The sequence below is a fragment of the Bubalus bubalis genome, chromosome X (genome assembly GCF_019923935.1).
Source record: "Bubalus bubalis isolate 160015118507 breed Murrah chromosome X, NDDB_SH_1, whole genome shotgun sequence".
NCBI classification, from domain to species: Eukaryota; Metazoa; Chordata; class Mammalia; order Artiodactyla; family Bovidae; genus Bubalus; species Bubalus bubalis.
Genome location: NC_059181.1, coordinates 79,237,573 through 79,248,258, shown reverse-complemented (window position 1 = coordinate 79,248,258; position 10,686 = coordinate 79,237,573).

Genomic DNA, 10,686 nt, shown 5'->3' with positions numbered 1-10,686 from the left:
CTAAACAGGCATTTCTCCAAAGAAGACATACAGATGGCTAACAAACACATGAAAAGAATCTCAACATCACTCATTATCAGAGAAATGTAAATCAAAACCAGAATGAGGTACTATTTCACGGCAGTCAGAATGGCTGCTATCCAAAAGTCTACAAGCAATAAATGCTGGAGAGGGTGTGGAGAAAAGGGAACCCTCTTACACTATTGGTGGGAATGCAAACTAGGTACAACCACTAAGGAGAACAGTGTGGAGAGTTCTTATAAAACTGGAAATAGAACTGCCTTATGACCCAGAAATCCCACTGCTGGGCATACACACCGAGGAAACCAGAACTGAAAGAGACACGTGTACCCCAATGTTCATTGCAGCAGTTTATAATAACCAGGACATGTAAGCAACCTAGATGTCCATCAGCAGACAAATGGATAAGAAAGCTTTGGTACATAGACACAATGGAGTATTACTCAGCCATTAAAAAGAATACATTGAATCAGTTCTAATGAGGTGGATGAAACTGGAGCCTACTATAGATAGTGAATTAAGCCAGAAAAATAAACACCAATACCGTATACTAATGCATATATATGGAATTAAGAAAGATGGTAAGATAACCCTGTATGCAAGACAGCACAAAAGACACAGATGTATAGAACAGTCTTTTGGACTCTGTGGGAGAGGGCAAGGGTGTGATGATTTGGGAGAATGGCATTGAAACATGTATAATATCATATGTGAAACGAATCTCCAGATCAGGCTTGATGCATGATACACGATGCTCGGGGCTGGTGCACTAGGATGACCCAGAGGGATGGTATGGGGAGGGAGGTGGGATGGGGGTTCAGGATGGGGAACACGTGTACACCCATGGCAGATTCATGTTGATGTATGGCAAAACCAATACAAAAATTATAATGTAATTAGCCTCCAATTAAAATAAATAAATTTGTATTTAAAAAATAAAATAAATAAATTTATATTTAAAAAAAAGAACAGATGACATTCCATGAATAATGGACGTCAAGACATTAGTGTAGTAAAGCTCCTGGATTTCAGAAATAGGAAGACTCAGGCAAAAATCAAAAGAAACAAAAAAAGGTGGGAGTGGAGTTCATGTTGAACTTAAACTTTGGTGTGGAGTCACTCAACATTCATGGACAAAGCAATACTCAGGAAAATAAAATGTGGTCCAGTTCAGTTCAGTTCAGTTCAGTCGCTCAGTCGTGTCTGACTCTTTGTGACCCCATGAATCGCAGCATGCCAGGCCTCTCTGTACATCACCAACTCCCGGAGTTCACTCAGACTCACATCCATCGAGTCAGTGATGCCATCCAATCATCTCATCCTCTGTTGTCCCCTTCTCCTTCTGCCCCCCAATCCCTCCCAGCATCAGAGTCTTTTCCAATGAGTCAACTCTTCGCATGAGGTGTTGTTCAATTAAAAATAAATATTATCCAATATACATGACCTCAAATTATGAGTCCTTCATGAAAAAAATTATTAGAGGACTAATTTAGCAAAATAATAACTGATGGTATAAATAGCAGCAGAAGTTTAGCTGAGCAGAAGATCTATTTAAACCTCACATTAAAGATAAAACACCTGAGGAATTTATGGTAATAAAACACAATGGAAATAAGATAACTTTTTAAAGTAAACTGGTGAAATGAAAACAATGTGATACCACTACACATTTACTCGAATGTTCAAAAAAAAATCTGACAAAGTCAATTACTGGCAAAGATGAGGAACAACAGGAATGCTCATTCATTGTTAGTGGGAATGTAAAATGATTCAGTCACTTTGGAAGCAATTTCTTACATAGCTCAACATTGTCATACCATATGATCTAGCAATTATGCTCCTAGATAGTTAACCAAATGATTTGAAAGCTAATGCCCACACAAAAGCATGCACATGAATTTTATAACACCTTAATTCATTCTGTCTCTCAGACACAAACACACACACACACACAAATTGGAAGCAACCAACATGTCCTTTAATTGATGAATGGATAAACAAACTATGGTACATCAACATAACAGAATATTATTCAAGAATAAAAAGAAATAAGCTATCAAATAACAAAAAGAAATAGGTGAAACCTGAATAGATGTTATTAAGTAAAACAAGCTTGTCTGGAAAAGGTTATGCACTGCATGATGCCAATTATAGGACATTCTGGAAAAGGTAAAACTGTAGAGCGAATAAAAAAATATCAGTTTTTTCTTTTGCTTCAGAATAGTTTTATTATTTTGGATATGGTATGTTAACACTCAGTTTTTCCTCTCCTATTTTGACACACAAATCCACTCAATCAGAGTCTTTGTTGCCCCATAGTTCATACATTATAATGTTATTGTGCACATCTATAGACCACATGCATCTCAGGAAATTCTTTATTTCTAATCTCAAACATTAAGATTTTACCAAGAGATATGGTAACCCACTCCAGTATGCTTGCCTGGAGAATCCCAGGGAGGGGAGCCTGGTGGGCCACCATCTATGGAGTCACACAGAGTCGGACATGACTGACATGACTTAGCAGCCATCGGGCAAATGAAATCTACCTTCAATAACACAATAACACAGTTAAGATTGCATATAAAAAGCTAAAAAACAAAAAAACAAAAACAAAAAAACAACGTTGTCAACCAACTATGCGCTGTGTTTAGTTGCTCAGTCATGTCTGACACTTTGTGACCCTATGGACTGTACTTCAATGGCTGATTCATATGAATGTAATGCAAAAACCACCACAATATTGTAAAGTAATTAGCCTCCAATTAAAATAAATAATGAAATATTTTTTAAATAAAGAAAAATAAAAAAGATGGTATTTAAAATGCATAAAATCATGTATATTTTGAGGATGTGGCTAAAAACTCACCATGTCTACATTAAACACTGCATTGACTATGACAGATATAATTCAGGGCATGACTTTCTCAATTTCAGTTCCACAGAGTCTCAGATTTCTTATATTAGAGACAAAAATGAAAAACATAGAACTAGTAAATGTTCTTTATGATTCAATGTATCTTTAGTTAACTGAATTCTTTAATCCTTCTGCCTGTGTTTTCTCCATAGCCCTGAGTGATTATATGATATATTTGGCTTCTTTGCTTGTCTATCTCTACTTAACTTGGGAATAAAATATAAATTCAATGAGGACAAGGATTTTTTTTTTTTTTTTAACCTCTGTACCTCCAGAGGCTGAAACACTGTGACACATAGTAGGTGCTTAACAAACATCTGATATATGAAATTGAATGATACAATCATATTAATAGAGAGATAACAAACACAGATTCTATTATAATGGAACAACATAAAAAGAGATGAATGATTGATAGAAATGCCATTATATGTTTCTATCTATATCTGTATATGTATTTATATGACTGCATGTGAAACAGCAATGCTGAGTTAATTTCCTTCCATTTCAAATAATGACTTTATATTGATAATCTGGTATACTGTTAAGCACAATAATATTTTGCCTCTTTCTCAATGTTGTTTAGTTTATATTGTTATTTTTGTCTTCCAAGAAAGTTTATTTTCCTTTTTTAATTCTTTATTTTATGTTGCCATATTATTGGTCAACAGTGTTGTGTTAGCTTCAGGTGTACAGCAAAGTGGTTCAGTTTTTTATATATATATTAGATCAGATCAGATCAGTTGCTCAGTCGTGTCCGACTCTTTGTGACCCCATGAATTGCAGCACGCCAGGCCTCCCTGTCCATCACCAACTCCCGGAGTTCACTCAAACTCACGTCCATCGAGTCAGTGATGCCATCCAGCCATCTCATCCTCTGTCGTCCCCTTCTCCTCCTGCCCCAAGCCCTCCCAGCATCAGAGTCTTTTCCAATGAGTCAACTCTTCACATGAGGTGGCCAAAGTACTGGAGTTTCAGCTTTAGCATCATTCCTTCCAAAGAAATCCCAGGGCTGATCTCCTTCAGAATGGACTGGTTGGATCTCCTTGCAGTCCAAGGGACTCTCAAGAGTCTTCTCCAACACCACCGTTCAAAAGCATCAAATCTTCAGCGCTCAGCCTTCTTCACAGTCCAACTCTTTTTCAAATTCTTTTCCCATTTAGGTTATTATAGAGTATTCAGCAGAGTTCCCTGTGCTATACAGTAGGTCTTTGTTAGTTATCCATTTTAAATATAGCAGCGTGTACATGTCAATCCCAAACATATTTAATTGAAATATATCTTTTACCATGTCACTTTAAATCAGTGTTGCAAGTAAACAGAATGTACATTTTATTAATGATAACATACTAGTTAGATAAATATTCATTAGGCATGGTATTAGACCCTCAAAAACAAGTGTTTTGTTTTAAGATTTCTGTTCTCTTGAAAATCAAAAGCATAAGAAAATATTGATTAAAATGGTCTTCCCCCCAAAAGAACAAGCACATTCTCCTTACTGACAGTAAAACAAGAATGTTGATACCTGAACTATAACAAGACTCTGTTAAACAAGTTAAAACCAGACATTAGATTTCCTATAAATCTATGTTCAATTGAGCTGCTTGCTAATTTATCTTCTCTGTTTACAGACTATATACAAGAGCATTTGAACTTTCATAAATACAAAATACACTTAGAGAAAATTGATTTTGCTAGCAAATAGCAAACAGTTTAGTTACTGTTCTTTAGAAAATATATTTTCTTCAATAACAACATATTTTATGATTTTCCTTGGTTTCTAACAGTATATGAGTGGATTCATTTGAATCTCAATGGAGAAGAGGCACAGACTATAAAAAACCTGAATAATGAGCATATAGTTTTTCAAAACCATATGAAGAAGACATAATAAATTCAAGATTCTGATAAAATACATATATGCTTCTAAGTAAAACTTCAGGGTAAATGTACAACTGCAACTGGTACTAATACAGATTTGGTAAACATCAAATAAGTATATAAGAAAATCAAAACAAACCAAAACAAAAAAAAGGGAAGAAGTTCATGCTGAAATTAAACTTTTGTGTGGAGGCACTCAATATTTGTGGATAAAGCAATACTCAGGAAAAGAAAATGTGGTCAGTGTTGTTCAATTAAAGATAAATATTTTCCAATATACATGATTTCAAGTTATCAGTCCTTCATGAAAAATTATTAGAGGACTAATTAAGCAAAGTAATAACTGATGGTATAAACAGCAGCAGCAGTTTTGCTGAGCAGAAGATCTATTTAAACCTCAGATTAAAGATAAAAACACCTGAAGTATTTATGGTAATAAAACACAATGGAAATATGGAAATAACTTTTTAGAGTAGACTGGTGAAATGAAAACAATGAGATACCACTACACACTTATTGGAATGGTCAAATACAAAAATCTGGAAAAAAAAAAAAAAACCCTGACAAAGTCAATTTCTGGCAAAGATGAGGAACAACAAGAACTCTCATTCATTGTTAGTGGGAATTCAAAATGGTACAATCACTTTGGAAGCAATTTCTTACATAGCTCAACATTGTCATACCGTATGATCTAGCAATTATGCTCCTAGATAGTTAACCAAATGATTTGAAAGCTAATGCCCACACAAAAACATGCACATGAGTTTCATACAGCTTAATTCATACTCTCTCTCTCTCTCTCTCTCTCTCTCACACACACACACACACACACACAAATTGGAAGCAACCAGAGTGTTCTTTAATTGATGAATGGATAAACAAACTATGGTACATCAACATGACAGAATACTATTCAAGATTAAAAAGAAATGAGCTATCAAATCACAAAAAGAAACAGATGAAATCTGAATGGATGTTACTAAGTAAAATAAGCTAGTCTGGAAAAGGTTATACATTGCATGATGCCAATTATAGGACATTCTGGTAAAAGTAAAACTGTAGAGCAAATAAAAAAATCTCAGAGGTTTTTTTTTTTTTTTTTTTTTTTTTTTTTTTTTTGCTTCAAAATAGTTTTATTAGTTTGGATGCAGTTTGTCAACAATCAACTTTTCCTCTCCTACTTTGACACACAAATCCACTCGATTGGGGGTCTTTATCACCCCATAGCTCATATATTTTAATGTTATTGTATGCATCTGCAGTCACCTTGAATTTGGGGAGGTTGAGGTTACCGCCGGTTGCCCTGGTGAGTTTCAGATTCTGCACCCTGGACACAAATTTCACAAGGTCCATCTTGAGCTGGATTAAGGTATCAAAGGTATAGCCTGTCAAGGGAAGCCTTTTTTTCTTTTTTTCTTTCCTGGAGAGCCAAATGAACTGCCCTAACGGGCAGGAGTGCACATTTACTCTCACCAACTCTCTCCTGCTACCTTAACTATCATGTACATCAGAACAATGAAGAAAAGCCAGAGCGACATGATCTCAAGCCAGTCTTGGGCATGCTCTGGTAGATTCTGCTGAATTAGAATGTGCCCCCCACAGAGCACCTTCCCCTGGAGCTCTTCGGCTTTCTCTCTCAGAGAAAACTTTAAATCGTAGAAACAGGAGACACACATATATAAAAACAGGAGCCATTTCAGGGACCACATGGTGAGAAGAGAGGAAATGGCTCCTGGTGTGCTAGTCTGCCCTGGCACCTGGAGACTGAGGACCAAGTAGGGCTGGGCTCTTTGTGATGTCGCAGAGGGCCCGTCATGGCCAGAATTCATGTGGCCATTGTGATGACTTCAGGGCAGAGGATAAGGAAGCTTGTGGGGGTCAACTGGGAGTAGGGCTTAAAGGGACATGGCGGCATTTCCAGCAGGCAATCAAAAAAGAGACAGGGAGTGACAGAATGCCATCTCCTTGCCTGTGTTTTCTTTCTGAACCTGGTGCTCTACTGAGAGGGTGGGTCCATCTTCTATTTTTATTTTTCCATTTGTTGAATCCAGACATTGGGTGAGCAGAGTAGCAGGCATGTGCCCCTGTGGAGCAGAGAGCCAAGTGGGAAAAAAGATATTAAACCAGAAGTCACAAACTAGGTGCCAATGATGTGTTTTGTGTGGCCTACACTGTTCCTAAAAATGACTGTGCTCAGATGAATGGATAAGGAAGTTGTGGTACATATACACAATGGATTATTATTCAGCTATAAAAAAGAACACATTTGAGTCAGTTCTAATGAGGTGGATGAAACTGGAGCCTATTATACAGAGTGAAGTAACTCAGAAAGAGAAACTCCAATACAGTATATTAATGCATATATATAGAATTTAGAAAGAAGGTAACAACAATTCTATATGCCAGGCAGCAAAAGAGACACAGATGTAAAGAGTAGACTTTTTGACTGTGTGGGAGAATGCAAGGGTGGGATGATTTGAGGAAATAGCATTGAAACATGTATATTACCACAGGTTAAATAGATGACCAGTTCAATTTCCACGCATGAAGCAGGGCAGTCAAAGCCAGTGCTCTGGGACAACCCAGAGGGGTGGGGTGGGGAGGTAGGTGGGAGGGTGTTCAGGATGGGGGACACATGTGCACCATGGGTGATTCATGTAGATGTATAGCAAAAACCACCACAATAATGTAAATAAATTATCCTTCAATTAAAATAAGTAAATAAATTTTTTTAAATTTTATTTTATTTTTAAACTTTACAATATTGTATTAGTTTTGCCAAATATCAAAATGAATCTGCCACAGGTATACATGTGCTCCCCATCCTGAACCCTCCTCCCTCCTCCCTCCCCATACCATCCCTCTGGGTCGTCCCAGTGCACCAGCCCCAAGCATCCAGTATCGTGCATCGAACCTGGACTGGCAACTCGTTTCATACATGATATTATACATGTTTCAATGCCATTCTCCCAAATCTTCCCACCCTCTCCCTCTGCCACAGAGTCCATAAGACTGTTCTATACATCAGTGTCTCTTTTGCTGTCTCATACACAGGGTTATTGTTACCATCTTTCTAAATTCCATATATATGCGTTAGTATACTGTATTGGTGTTTTTCTTTCTGGCTTACTTCACTCTGTATAATAGGATCCAGTTTCATCCACCTCATTAGAACTGATTCAAATGTATTCTTTTTAATGGCTGAGTAATACTCCATTGTGTATATGTACCACAGCTTTCTTATCCATTCATCTCCTGATGGACATCTAGGTGGCTTCCATGTCCTGGCTATTATAAACAGTGCTGCGATGAACATTGGGGTACACGTGTCTCTTTCCCTTCTGGTTTCCTCAGTGTGTATGCCCAGCAGTGGGATTGCTGGATCATAAGGCAGGTCTATTTCCAGTTTTTTAAGGAATCTCCACACTGTTCTCCATAGTGGCTGTACTAGTTTGCATTCCCACCTACAGTGTAAGAGGGTTCCCTTTTCTCCATACCCTCTCCAGCATTTATTACTTGTAGACTTTTGGATCGCAGCCATTCTGACTGGTGTGAAATGGTACCTCATAGTGGTTTTGATTTGCATTTCTCTGATAATGAGTGATGTTGAGCATCTTTTCATGTGTTTGTTAGCCATCTGTATGTCTTCTTTGGAGAAACGTCTATTTAAAACTTCATTAGATATTAGAAAAAAAAATGACTGTGCTCAGTCACTAAGTCTTGTCTGACTCTTTGAGACCCCATGGACTGTGGCCCACCAGGCCCTGGGATTTCCCAGGCAAGACTACTGGAGTGGGTTGCCATTTCCTTCTCCAGGCATAGAGGATGTTTTAGGGCAGTGAAACTCTTCTGTATAATGTTATGGTAAATACATGACACCATATTTGTCAAAACCAGTAGAACGTTACAGCACAAAAAGTGAATCAATGTATCCATATTTAAAAAAACACTTGTTGACATCAAGAAAGGAATGCAGAATTTGACTAAACAATCTAATTATATTTACAAATGTATGAAACCACCTCACTAAGATCCCCTGACTTAAGTAACTTTGGAAATGAACGGAGTTTGCAAGACTAAAAGCAAAAGAAAAAGGCACTGTAATCTAGTTGATAGTGTTCTTTCTCGTAGGGGTATAGGTTAACAATCCTGATACTGTTATACATGTTTCACAAGTATAGGTCTACTTAAGGAAATGGTGGTGCATCCTATCATTGAATACAAGTGGTAGTAGAGGATGGTATTCTAGTTTATATCTCAGTTTTAGGTCTTTTCTCTCCTTTTAGAGACAGATGATCAGTGACAATGATAGTCAAAGCTGCAGTTAATCTTCCCATGTTCTAATCTACCCATTATATTATTTTAGTCTTTTTCATTCTAGAATATTGCAATATATTAGTGTTTTTCTTTTTTTATATAATTTTTTATTATTATTATTTTGTTTTTACTTTACAATATTGTATTGGTTTTGCCATACAACTGAATGTGCAAATGAATCACTTGGGGATGTTGTTAAAGTGCAGACTGTTAATTAAGTAGGTCTGGGTTGGAGTCTGAGATTCTGCATTTCTTCTAATAAGTTCCCAGGAAAAACCCACTCTGTTGGTCTGTGGACCACACAGCGGAACCATTCTGAATAATATTAGATATTGATCTAAAACTTGATTGTAATCTATAGGTCATTAATCTCTAAATTTTAAAGTAACTGTCTATAGCTCAGTTGCCACATCTTCTACTAGGAGTTAACTGTCAATCGGTCTGAAGTTTGCATGTATCTTTAAAAGGCTTCTTACTGATTTCAGAGGCTTGTGCTTTTTGGTCTCTGAATGAATTAAAAAAACAAATAAACAAACACACACCATCAGAAAATAGGAAATGTTGCCTGCCAACTAGCATAGGGAACTCTCAAGCTTGTTTTATAACATCTGAATATTTCAAATACGATCTCTTGTCATTTCATTATTTTCAGCCTTTTAAGCACTGCAAGTTAGGCTTCAACAGTACGTATACCGAGAATCTCCAGATGTTCAAGCTGGATTTAGAAAAAGGCAGAGGAACCAGAGATCAAATTGCCAACATCCGCTGGATCATAGCAAGAGCAAGAGAATTCCAGAAAAACATCTACTTCTATTTCATTGACTACACTAAAGCCTTTGACTGTGTGGATCACAACAAACTATGGAAAATTCTTAAAGAGATGGGAATACCAGACCACCTGACCTGCCTCCTGAGAAATCTGTATGCAGGTCAAGAAGTAACAGTTAGAATTGGACATGGAACGAGGGACTGGTTCAAAATTTGGAAAGGAGTACATCAAGGCTGTATATTGTCACCTTGCTTATTTAACCTATATACAGAATATATCACGTGAAATGCCAGATTCAATGAAGCACAAGCTGGAATCAAGATTGCCAGGAGAAGTATCAATGACCTCAGATAGGCAGATGACACTACCCTTATGGCAGAAAGTGAAGAAGAACTAAAAAGCCTCTTGATGAAAGTGAAAGAAGAGAGTGAAAAAGTTGGCTTAAAACTCAACATTCAGAAAACTAAGATCATGGGATCTGGTCCCATCACTTCATGGCAAATAGATGGGGAAACAGTGGAAATAGTGTCAGACTTTATTTTTTGGGGCTCCAAAATCACTGCAGATGGTGACTGCAGTCATGAAATTAAGACACTTGCTCCTTGGAAGAAAAGCTATGACCAACCTAGACAGCATATTAAAAAGCAGAGACATTACTTTGCTGACAAAGATCCATCTAGTTAAAGCTATGGTTTTTTCAGTAGTCATGTAAGGATGTCAGAGTTGGATCATAAAGAAAGCTGAGTGCCAAAGAATTGATGCTTTTGCACTGTGGTGTTGG